Source organism: Pan paniscus, chromosome 1 (assembly GCF_029289425.2).
Source record: "Pan paniscus chromosome 1, NHGRI_mPanPan1-v2.0_pri, whole genome shotgun sequence".
Classification (NCBI taxonomy): Eukaryota; Metazoa; Chordata; class Mammalia; order Primates; family Hominidae; genus Pan; species Pan paniscus.
In genome coordinates this window covers 14,363,524-14,372,842 of record NC_073249.2, presented here as the reverse complement: position 1 = coordinate 14,372,842, position 9,319 = coordinate 14,363,524, and the positions used below count along the sequence as shown (strand labels likewise).

Here is a 9,319-nt window from a genome sequence, read left to right as displayed (position 1 = left end):
AGAGTCCCAACATAAGAAGTGGGTTCAAATGCAAGGCAGCCAAAAAACCAGGAAATATTTAGTTCACTCACCTAATCCTGGTTATTTTCAGCTGATCAACAAACAGAAAAGCAGAAAACCCCAAATTTGACTGCTCTATCTGCTTATCCTTCTGTGAGCCCTTCTAAGCAAGCTTTGGAGAAGAGCCCCACATGCAGCTGTGGGGTTTAATTAAATCCTGTTCAGGAGGAAAAGATAGAGGTGGTTGTCAGGCATGTGGCTCAGTTGACTATTCAGAGTTGGAGTCTTTGCTTTTGGGCAGTGAGGTCTCAGGAGCCAGGGGACCTCGGCCAGTCCCAGTGAACTGAATGAAGGGTCGCTAGCAGAAGCAAGAGGTGCCATGGGGCCCCAAGAAGATCAGGAGCCTGGACGTGCCTAGTTCCAGCACATTCTGTGGAGCCGTTCACCAGCCAAGGAGCCGGGAAGTCTGGGTTCCAGCCCAGCCCTGCCTTTGCTCCTGGCATAACTTTGAGCAGATCTTTCAACTTTTGTGACTCAGTTTACTCACCTGCCAAATGGAGATAATCATATGGCACTCAAAAGACTTTTGTAAGACTCTAATGAGTGTTTATAAAGCACTTTGGAGAGGTTTATAGTTATTTGAGCTGGGAAAGGAATTACAAATTATTCAGAAGTAAACAGTGTTTAGAATCTGAATTGTTCAGCCACCAACAGGTTTTCCTAGATGTTTACAAGACTGTCATAACAGGACACCCTGGGGTTCCATCCATGCCAGTTGGTTTCATTCAGAGCAGCCCTCCTCCCTGAAAAGCGTGTCACAGGCATGGGGAGGGTCATGCAACCACGTATGGCACATTTTGCAGCTCTCAAGACAAGAGAATGACTGGATTTAGAAATGGAAGCCACACGCTCAAGACTTTCATTTTCTTTTCTCTTTTTTTCCTTTCTTCATTTTAATTTTACTTTTAGAAACTGGGGATAGCATCAGAGCAAGTCTCCATAGACCTGCTTTGAAAGCCAGATAGCCCGGCATGGTTGCATGCACGTATAAGCTCAGCTACTCTAGAGACTGACGTGGGACGATCACTTGAGCCGGGAGGTCAAGGCTGCAGTGAGCTAGGATGGCGCCGCTGCTCTCCAGCCTGGGCAACAGAGCAGGAAGACCCTGTCTCAAATAAAGGAATAAATGAATGAGTAATAAATAAATGCTAGATAAACCTGATTTCTCCCCAACAATAACACCTCTTCCCAAATTGGATGTCTGCTATCCCTACCTCCATGAGAATTTGCACTGCATGTGATAGTAACAGATACCCATTCACAAAGAAACTCATTTCATTCCCACAGGAGTTTGGAATTTTAAAACATAGAGTACTTGTGTGTAAGGAGAAAAATAATAACATCTGCTGAGTCTCCATGTGGAGTGTTGTCCTCCACGCTTTCACTTGCCTTTCCTCTCCCTTGTTTGCGCAATAACAGTGTGAGGGTCGCTAGATGTTCCCATCTCCAGTTTACAGAGGGGACACTAAACCTAACAGCAGGAAGCTGCCCAATGGCAAAGGCATGTACCCGGTCAGTGTGCGGCGGAGCACACGTGCATGCCTGGGCATACCCTCTTCTGCTTCCATGTTGTTGCTGCTGCTGCACCATCAGCAGCTGTACCTAGTTACTAAACACGCGAGTGCTGTACAGGTACCCCAAACTCTGCCATAATCCCTTGCCCAACCGCCAGGACCCTGAGCCACCAAGCACAATGAAATAGGCAGGATGTGGAGGGCAAGAGAGAAAGGAGGAGTTCGACGTGAAAGTTGGTGGTCTCTGGCTGGCTGTCCTTGGGTTGGCCAGAGGAGAGGGAGGGGCAGCAGGAAAAGAGGGGCTCCCCAAACTTTTAATTTTGGTAGAAGAGCCCAACTCAGTTCTTGTTTTATGCTCTGTCTCAAAGACCAGCCTGATCCTGCAGAACCATTTGCTGTTGGATTCCCCAGTGAACACCAGCCATGAAACCAGAGCATCTGAGTTTCCTCCTAAATCATTTCCATGAAGAGGGGCGGCCTTCCTACTCCCGATCCACACTCAGAAGAATTGATAGGAAAAAGGGACCCATTTTCTCTGGAGATAGCCTCCCTGTCGTCAAGTCATTTTCACGTCTATGATTCCATCTCAGCCTGAAAGAGCAGGAAGTCTTTGACAAGAGAGAGGGGACATCATCAGAAGGAACCAGGTTCAGAGAGTTTCCCACAAACCACTCAGCCTGGCCCTCAACACCTACCCCAAGATGGCAACAAATCTCCATGCCTGCCATAGGTTGGCCATTCAAATTCACTCAACAAACCTGTCCTTGGAATCCCTACCATAGACTCGCTGGGAGGTTTACAGCAAGATGTGAAGGAATCGTCCCTGGCCTCCCACAGATTATAATCTAGAGAGGTAACAGAAAAACGGTATTGATTCCAGAAAACTGCATTCAAGGAGATGAATAAAGGACAATGGAAGAAAGTCAACTCTTCACTAATCAAACAACCATAGGTTTTCAGCTCCAGGTGCTGGCTCTTCCATCTCTTCCTGGGATGTCTTCCTGCTCCAGGTCGCTTTGTTTTAAGTCTTCCACGCCTTCCTGGTGTATCACAGACGATACCTCCTGCAGGAAGCCTTGCTTGATGCCTCCATTATCTCTCTTTCTCTCTCTCTCTCTATCCTTTGAACTCCATGGTTCTTAGCTAGTATCTCCCTGATGACACCTTGTATTTTCCATCCACATTATTTCCACATCTGTCTTAATGCCCACGTGGCTCTGTACCCCGCCTAAGGGCAGGACTACATCCTGTACATGATAGGTGCTCAATCAATATTTGTGGGATTTCATTAAATCCTGTTGAAAATCTTACCAAGTAAAATAATGAGGACCTGTAGTTATATTTGCTGGATTTAAAAGAGTCCTATAATAGTGTATAGTTAACTTTAAAAAGCAGATTATAAAATAGAATATATAGGACAACTCTGATTATGTGACTATAGATGCATCTTGTTCCAATCAGGGTCCTGGCTAAAAGCAGAATTTATCAAATAGGGTCCATAGGAAGAAGCTTTAGTGAAGGGACCCCTTCAAGAGCTGTGTGCAGAGTGAAGTGAACAGACAGGAAGGTGACACCCAGGCTAGCAAGGCGGGGCTCCCAGGACCCCATACCCATGAAGAACAAAGCAGGTGGAGAGAGTTTCTGGGGCCTGGCTAGGACTGGAACCATGCAGGGTGGGGGGCGGTGATGGAAACTGAAGCCAGGAAGGAGAAGCAGCCTCAGAGATGAGCACGGACAGAGAGACAAGCGCAGACACAGAGACGAACGCGGACACAGGGAGCGGCTGTCTCAGGATTTCTCTCTCTGCCCACAGGCTTGACTCCTGCTGGTGCCTCTCATCAGCTGAACTCACAGGAAGCCAGGGGCCAAAGGAACCTGGGTAATTCCCCGAGGGGGTCAGCCTCCCAGGCACAGCGGAAGGCAAAGGATGGCTCCATGGCGAGGGCAATGGATACTTACACAGAACACACTCAGGAGAACCAGGAGGGCGTGCTCCAGAGGTGCACGGAGACGTGATTAGGAGGGAGAGTCAGCTTTTTCCTTATCTTTTTCATTTTGTTTTGTTTTTAGAACAAGCATATATTGTTTCTATAATCAAGGGGAAAAATGGGTTTTCCATTCAACGCTCTGACCTAGAAATTCATGCAGGGGAAAAAATAAAAAGGCATATTTAATAGTGATCTGTACTTTTTAAATCTCCTTCAAACATTTTCATCTCTACTTTGTAAAATTAAAGACACACCTAACTATTCATGTATTCATCCAGTCAGTGACTTATTTGTTCAACAAATATTTTTCAATACGTTCTATGCTGGATCTTGGAGATAAGGCTGTTAACAAGGCAGATGTAGGGCCAGGTGTGGTGGCTCATGCCTATAATCCCAGAACTTACGGCCACCGAGGTGGGCAGATCACCTGAGGCCAGGAGTTCAAGACCAGCATGGGCAACATAGCAAGACCCAGTCTTTTCAAAAAATAAAAAAAGTTAGCCAGGTTTCAGCTATTCAGGAGACTGAGGTGGGAGGATCAATTGAGCCTGGGAAGTCAGGGCTGCAGTGAGCTATGATCGCATCACTGCACTCCAGCCTGGGCAATGGAGCAAAACACTGTCTCCCCACCGCCCCCAAAAAAAGCAGGCATAGTCCTGGACCCACAAAGCCCAAAATCTGGCAGAGAAAATGGGCAGGGGACCATAAACCACAAGGCAGAGAGGAAGGGTCCCAGGTGACAGGTGAGAGGTGGTGTGAAGCAGGCATGGTGCCCCAATACGCACCTAGATTGACCTCTTCACTCGCCCAAGGAAGGGACGTGGCAGGCTGCTTCCCAGAATCACACAAGGCAATATCCCTCTTTTTCCATGTAAGACTAGAGCCATAAAATAAGTCCGCACCTTCATTTCTATTGGGCTACCCTTCCAAACTCAGACTAGGTCTATGCAACATGAAATGGATTCAGATTTTTTAAAAACCATTTTAAAAATTAACAAACTAAGTGAGTATTTCATTAACATGATACCACACCGTGGAGCTTACTAAATGAGTGGCTGCTTCCAAGTCCCTCCAGAGAGACGCCCATCCCCATTTCTACTGTCCCCTTGCTCTGCACAAGCCCTGGATGCAGCCTCAGCTTTCCTTGGCTTTCCTCTTTAGTAGCAGCACCTGTATTCTCATATTTGTGAATCCTTTTGAAACCCCCAAAATATGGCAGACTCTCATGTGATAGTGGCTGTATGTTTAATATTTCTTGATTAAGAAAATACATGACAAAAGTCTATAATGAATTTAGCCATGCTTTTGAATAAACATGCATTTTATTAATTATAGCCATCTACATAGATTCAACAAATAACAGCTCACATGGCTGGGAAGTGCTGCTTATTCAGTCTACACAGGCAATGCTTGCAGGGCACATGCATTCTCAGGCCTCTTGCAATAACTCTGGCTACCCTTCTACCCCAGGGATCTAAGGCTCCCAGGTCAGAAACTTGAGAATGAGTGATTTACCATCACAGGTTAAACCAGCTCCACTCTAGTCACTCAGACCAAGTGCTTCAGAACTTTCCCCAAAGTGGAAGAGGAACCTGCAAATCCAATCGAGACAGACTTCAAAAATTGCAACCATCAGAGTTGTAGGGAAATACGGGGAAAGGCTGGGTTCGAGCCTCAGATCTGCTCCACACTGTGCACCTGCTCTCTCAAAGCTTTGGTTTCTGTTTCTACAAAATATATCAATATCATCATCATCTCTATCCAGGGAGCCCATTTAAAAATCAGGTGCAGCTGCTTCGGTGAGTGATGGGATTAAGGGTGATTGCTGTTTTTCTTCTTTAATTCTATTAATTTTCCATGTTTCCTACTATTATTATGTGCTGCTTTTATACTCAGAAAATGTGCGCTTTATTTCAATGCTTTGTAAACTACAAACTGCATTACATGTGACTGTGTCCTTATCTGTGCGATGAGGGTGGAAATAGCCCTGAACTTGGGCTGCTGTAGGAATTTGTAAGTTGTCATATTCTTATTGAGCACCTACTGTCGAGTTAAGATGAAATGAATTAATACATGGAGAGCACGTAACATAGTGCCTGGCACATAGAAAACATCGTAATTGTATTTATCTGTTTGTTGATTGATCATTACTGCTACAGATACAGGAGGTGCACAGAGAGAGTGTTCAAGGACCAAGCCTATTCTCTGAACTTTGTTTTGACAGCTCCCATGGGCACATTGGGGACAGTTCAGTCTACCTCTCCTGATCACAGGAAAAGTAGATCAAGGTCAGGCCCCTAACACCACCGTAATCAGGATGTTGACTGGTCAGGGGCTATAAAGCAGCATGGCTCTGGGGTAGCGTCTTTAGATCTGAATAACTATTTTCAGAGACAGGGTGCTGTTTTAGTTCTGCTGGTCTCTACCCAAACAAAGCTTGCCATATGGACCTACTAAGAGTGGACACAGCTCTTGATGTGAAATCATGGTCAAGCAGTTTTCCCTTTGCATGCAAAGAGGGGAATGAACTAACATTTACTGGTTGTCTTAGTCCATTTGGGCTGAGATAACAAAATACCATAGACTGTATCTTATAAATAACAGACATTTGTTTTTTACAGCTCTGGAAGCTTCTAGCTTATAAATAACAAATCTTTCCCACAGTTCTGGAGGCCAGAAGTCTGAGATGAGGGTGCCAGCATGGTCGGGTTCTGGAGTGGCCTCTTCCAGACAGTCTGCTTCCTGCTTCGTCCTCACTAGCCCCTTACTTATGAGGGCACTAATCACCTCCGTGAGGGCTCCACCCTCATGACCTCATCACCTCCCAAAGACTTCACTTCCTAATACCAACCATCACATCAGGGTTAGCTTTCAACATGGGAATTTCGGAGAGGAGACACAGACATTCAGACCACAGCACCTGGGAATATTTTAGCATTCTGATAATACTCCAGCCATTGTGCAAAGTGCATTTTCATACTTTATCTCATTTTGGCTGACAACAACAAATGAGACAGGCATGATCATGTCCCAGTCTTCAGATGAAGAAACTGAGGCTCAAGTAAATGTAAGAAATTTACCTAATGTCAAACAGCTAATAAGAGGTCAAGCTGGGATTCTGACCTCAGTCTAGTTGACTCAGACTTCTGCAAGCCTCTCTTCCTAATTTCTATCTACTCAGAAACTTCTAGAAGCAATTTTGAATGCTGATCCTAATCTGCAATGCCCATTTCAGTCTTCCAAGTGTAGAGTCCACAAACCCAGAAGCCTTTGGCCCTTTGCTCACTTACCCTTAGGCTTTTTCTTCTTCTTCTTCTTTTTTAATAATACAGATGGGGTCTTGCTATGTTGCCAAGGCTAGTCTCAAACTCCTGGGCTCAAAGGATCCTCACACCTCAGCCTCTCAAAACACTGGGATTACATGTTTGAGCCACCAAACCAGGTCTCTTTTTTTTTTTTTTTTTTTTCTTGACAAGGTCTTGCTTTGTCTCCCAGGCTGGAGTGCAGTGGCCTAAAAACAGCTCACCGCAGCCTCAAACCCCCAGGCTCAAGCAATCCTCCCACTTCAGCCTCCCAAGTAGCTGGGACTAAAGGCACATGCCACCATGCCTGGCTTATGTTTGTACTTGTTATAGAAACAGGGTTGCACCATGTTGCCCAGGCTGATCTTGAATGTCTGAGCTCACACGATCCACCTGTCTCAGCCTTCCAAAGTGCTGGAATTACAGGTGGGAGCCACCGCTCCTGGCTATTTTCAGCTTTTTTATCCCACAAATGGTAAAGAAAAATGGCCAACAATGCCTTAAGGTTCATCTGGGGGCTCTGAGATCCTTGGTCAGAATAAGACATTCTTTAATCAAAGTTTGACGTGTATGGGATTGGGGTACCATTGAATTCTCTGTAGTTAAGGGACCTGATTCCAACAGCAGGTTGAAGGAAGGATAGGTGTGGAAGAAAGGTCTTTTCAAATAGAGGGACATCATCATTCACTTCAAATAAATGGAAGCCAATAGTGAGCTGTAAAATAAATTAAGGATAAATGGTAGGAATTGAGCCTATCATTAAGTATTTATAAATCAATAATTAAAGCCCATCCTCACTATCTCCTACCCATTTTCTCTTAACTAGTATTGTCTTAGGTCTACTAAGGTCAATGATAATTCTCAAGCCAGTAAGTTCTCAAAATCAGGTGCTAGAAAAATAATAAGCTCTTTTATCTTCAAAGATTAGAGACACCCTAACTAGACCAAACCACAGAACGTTAGCAGAGTAAGCATCATCCTTTAGAGATGATGAAAGTGGGGCCCCAGGGTGGCCAAGTGGCTTGCCTTAAGTCTTATTGTAGGACTACTTTAGAGATGCTAGTGCCTGGACTGACTTAAGGTAAGCAAACACAATATCCTGATGACCATGAGTCCAAAAGTCACTTGACACTTAACTGCTGGGGACACCAATAATCTAATTCAGGGAGAATGAAAATAGCCATTCACTTCTTGGTAGAGCCTGACATTTCCTTTGGAAAAAGACTCTATAATGATGAAGACCAATACAAGTGGGCTTGGAAGCCATGATCAAGAAGCAGGGAGATGGCTGGCAATTCCACCTGCATCTCCGCCACCCCTGAAGAGGGCAGCCAGGCTGAACTGTCCCACAGACCAGGACAACCCCAGACTGCACTGCCCATTTGTCTTTTCATCTCCGAGCCAGCAAGGCACATTACTACCGTGCTTTGTGCAATCGGTCAGTTTGGAGTTGTTGTAAGAGATAAAGTGAATTGTGAGACCGCAGAGTTTTGGCCCTTTCTGAAGGATATCCCAGAACATATTTGGGCTACCTGAGTTCTTAACTCCAAAAGGTTGAAATTACCTGAGTTCAATATCGTTGTTGAACAGCACACATGGACATAATAGAAGTAACTGTCCGTCATCTACAACCATGCATAGGAGCTCAAATAACCCAGTACTGTTTAGTGACAGTAAAATTTTTCTTACCTGAAAATGAAGTTGCAATAATTTATACAGAAGCTATGGCTTTCAAATTATATTTTTATCTAGAGAAACACAGAAATTGTTTCCTGGTACAAAAAGGCTGATGTGGAAAGGAGTTGATCACATGCATTCTGGGTGGCAGTGAGACTTTTGCTCCAGAGGAAAAACTGGCTTCCGGAAAATGCACCAAGTTGGAGAATGTGGATCAATCCCAGCTGTATTCCTGGCAAGATTTAGATCTACCCAAACAGATTTAACATACTCGCCAGAGTCCGGAGTCCACCAACTCATCAGAAAATGGACAGATGTTCATTTGGAGCCTCAACATCGGGAAAGTGCTGTCTTCTCTTCCTATCACTCCATTTGGCTCTCTGTATTAGTCAAGTGAGTAAATGCCCAGCCTGACCCAGCCACTTCCTCTGCAGTATAAGGAGGGCAGCAATTCTTTGTCAACAGCATCTGTGGCTCTCTGAGGTCTGGATGGACAGTGCCTTGCATTGTTGTGTATGTAAATGCATGTTCCCATTATTTTACACAATACTAACCCACCACCACCACTCCCTGCAGTGCTTGGTAGCGCTAAACGAGCTGGCCTGAGATTTCACATAGGGCAAAAGGGGAAATCGAGAGCATCTTAAGGGAAAGTCCAGTGAACGTAAAATAAAAGTTCCTTCAGGGCCCCCAGACACATGGCAATACTTCAAGGTGTGGCCAAGAAAGGAGAGGATGTATTTGGGTAGACCACCAGAATAACAGCACTTGTGAGTAT

The 9,319-nt window shown here is 45.0% G+C and overlaps 1 long non-coding RNA gene across 1 annotated transcript; it reads right to left on the bottom strand.

Annotated features, from left to right (window-relative positions):
• Positions 1-613: 613 nt before the first annotated feature.
• On the bottom strand, positions 614-9,020 carry LOC117977515 (uncharacterized). The gene is made up of 3 exons (XR_004668699.2): positions 8,554-9,020; positions 3,534-3,706; positions 614-1,165 (listed from the first exon to the last, which is right to left on the bottom strand). It is a non-coding gene; the product is annotated as an uncharacterized LOC117977515 (long non-coding RNA).
• Positions 9,021-9,319: the final 299 nt, after the last annotated feature.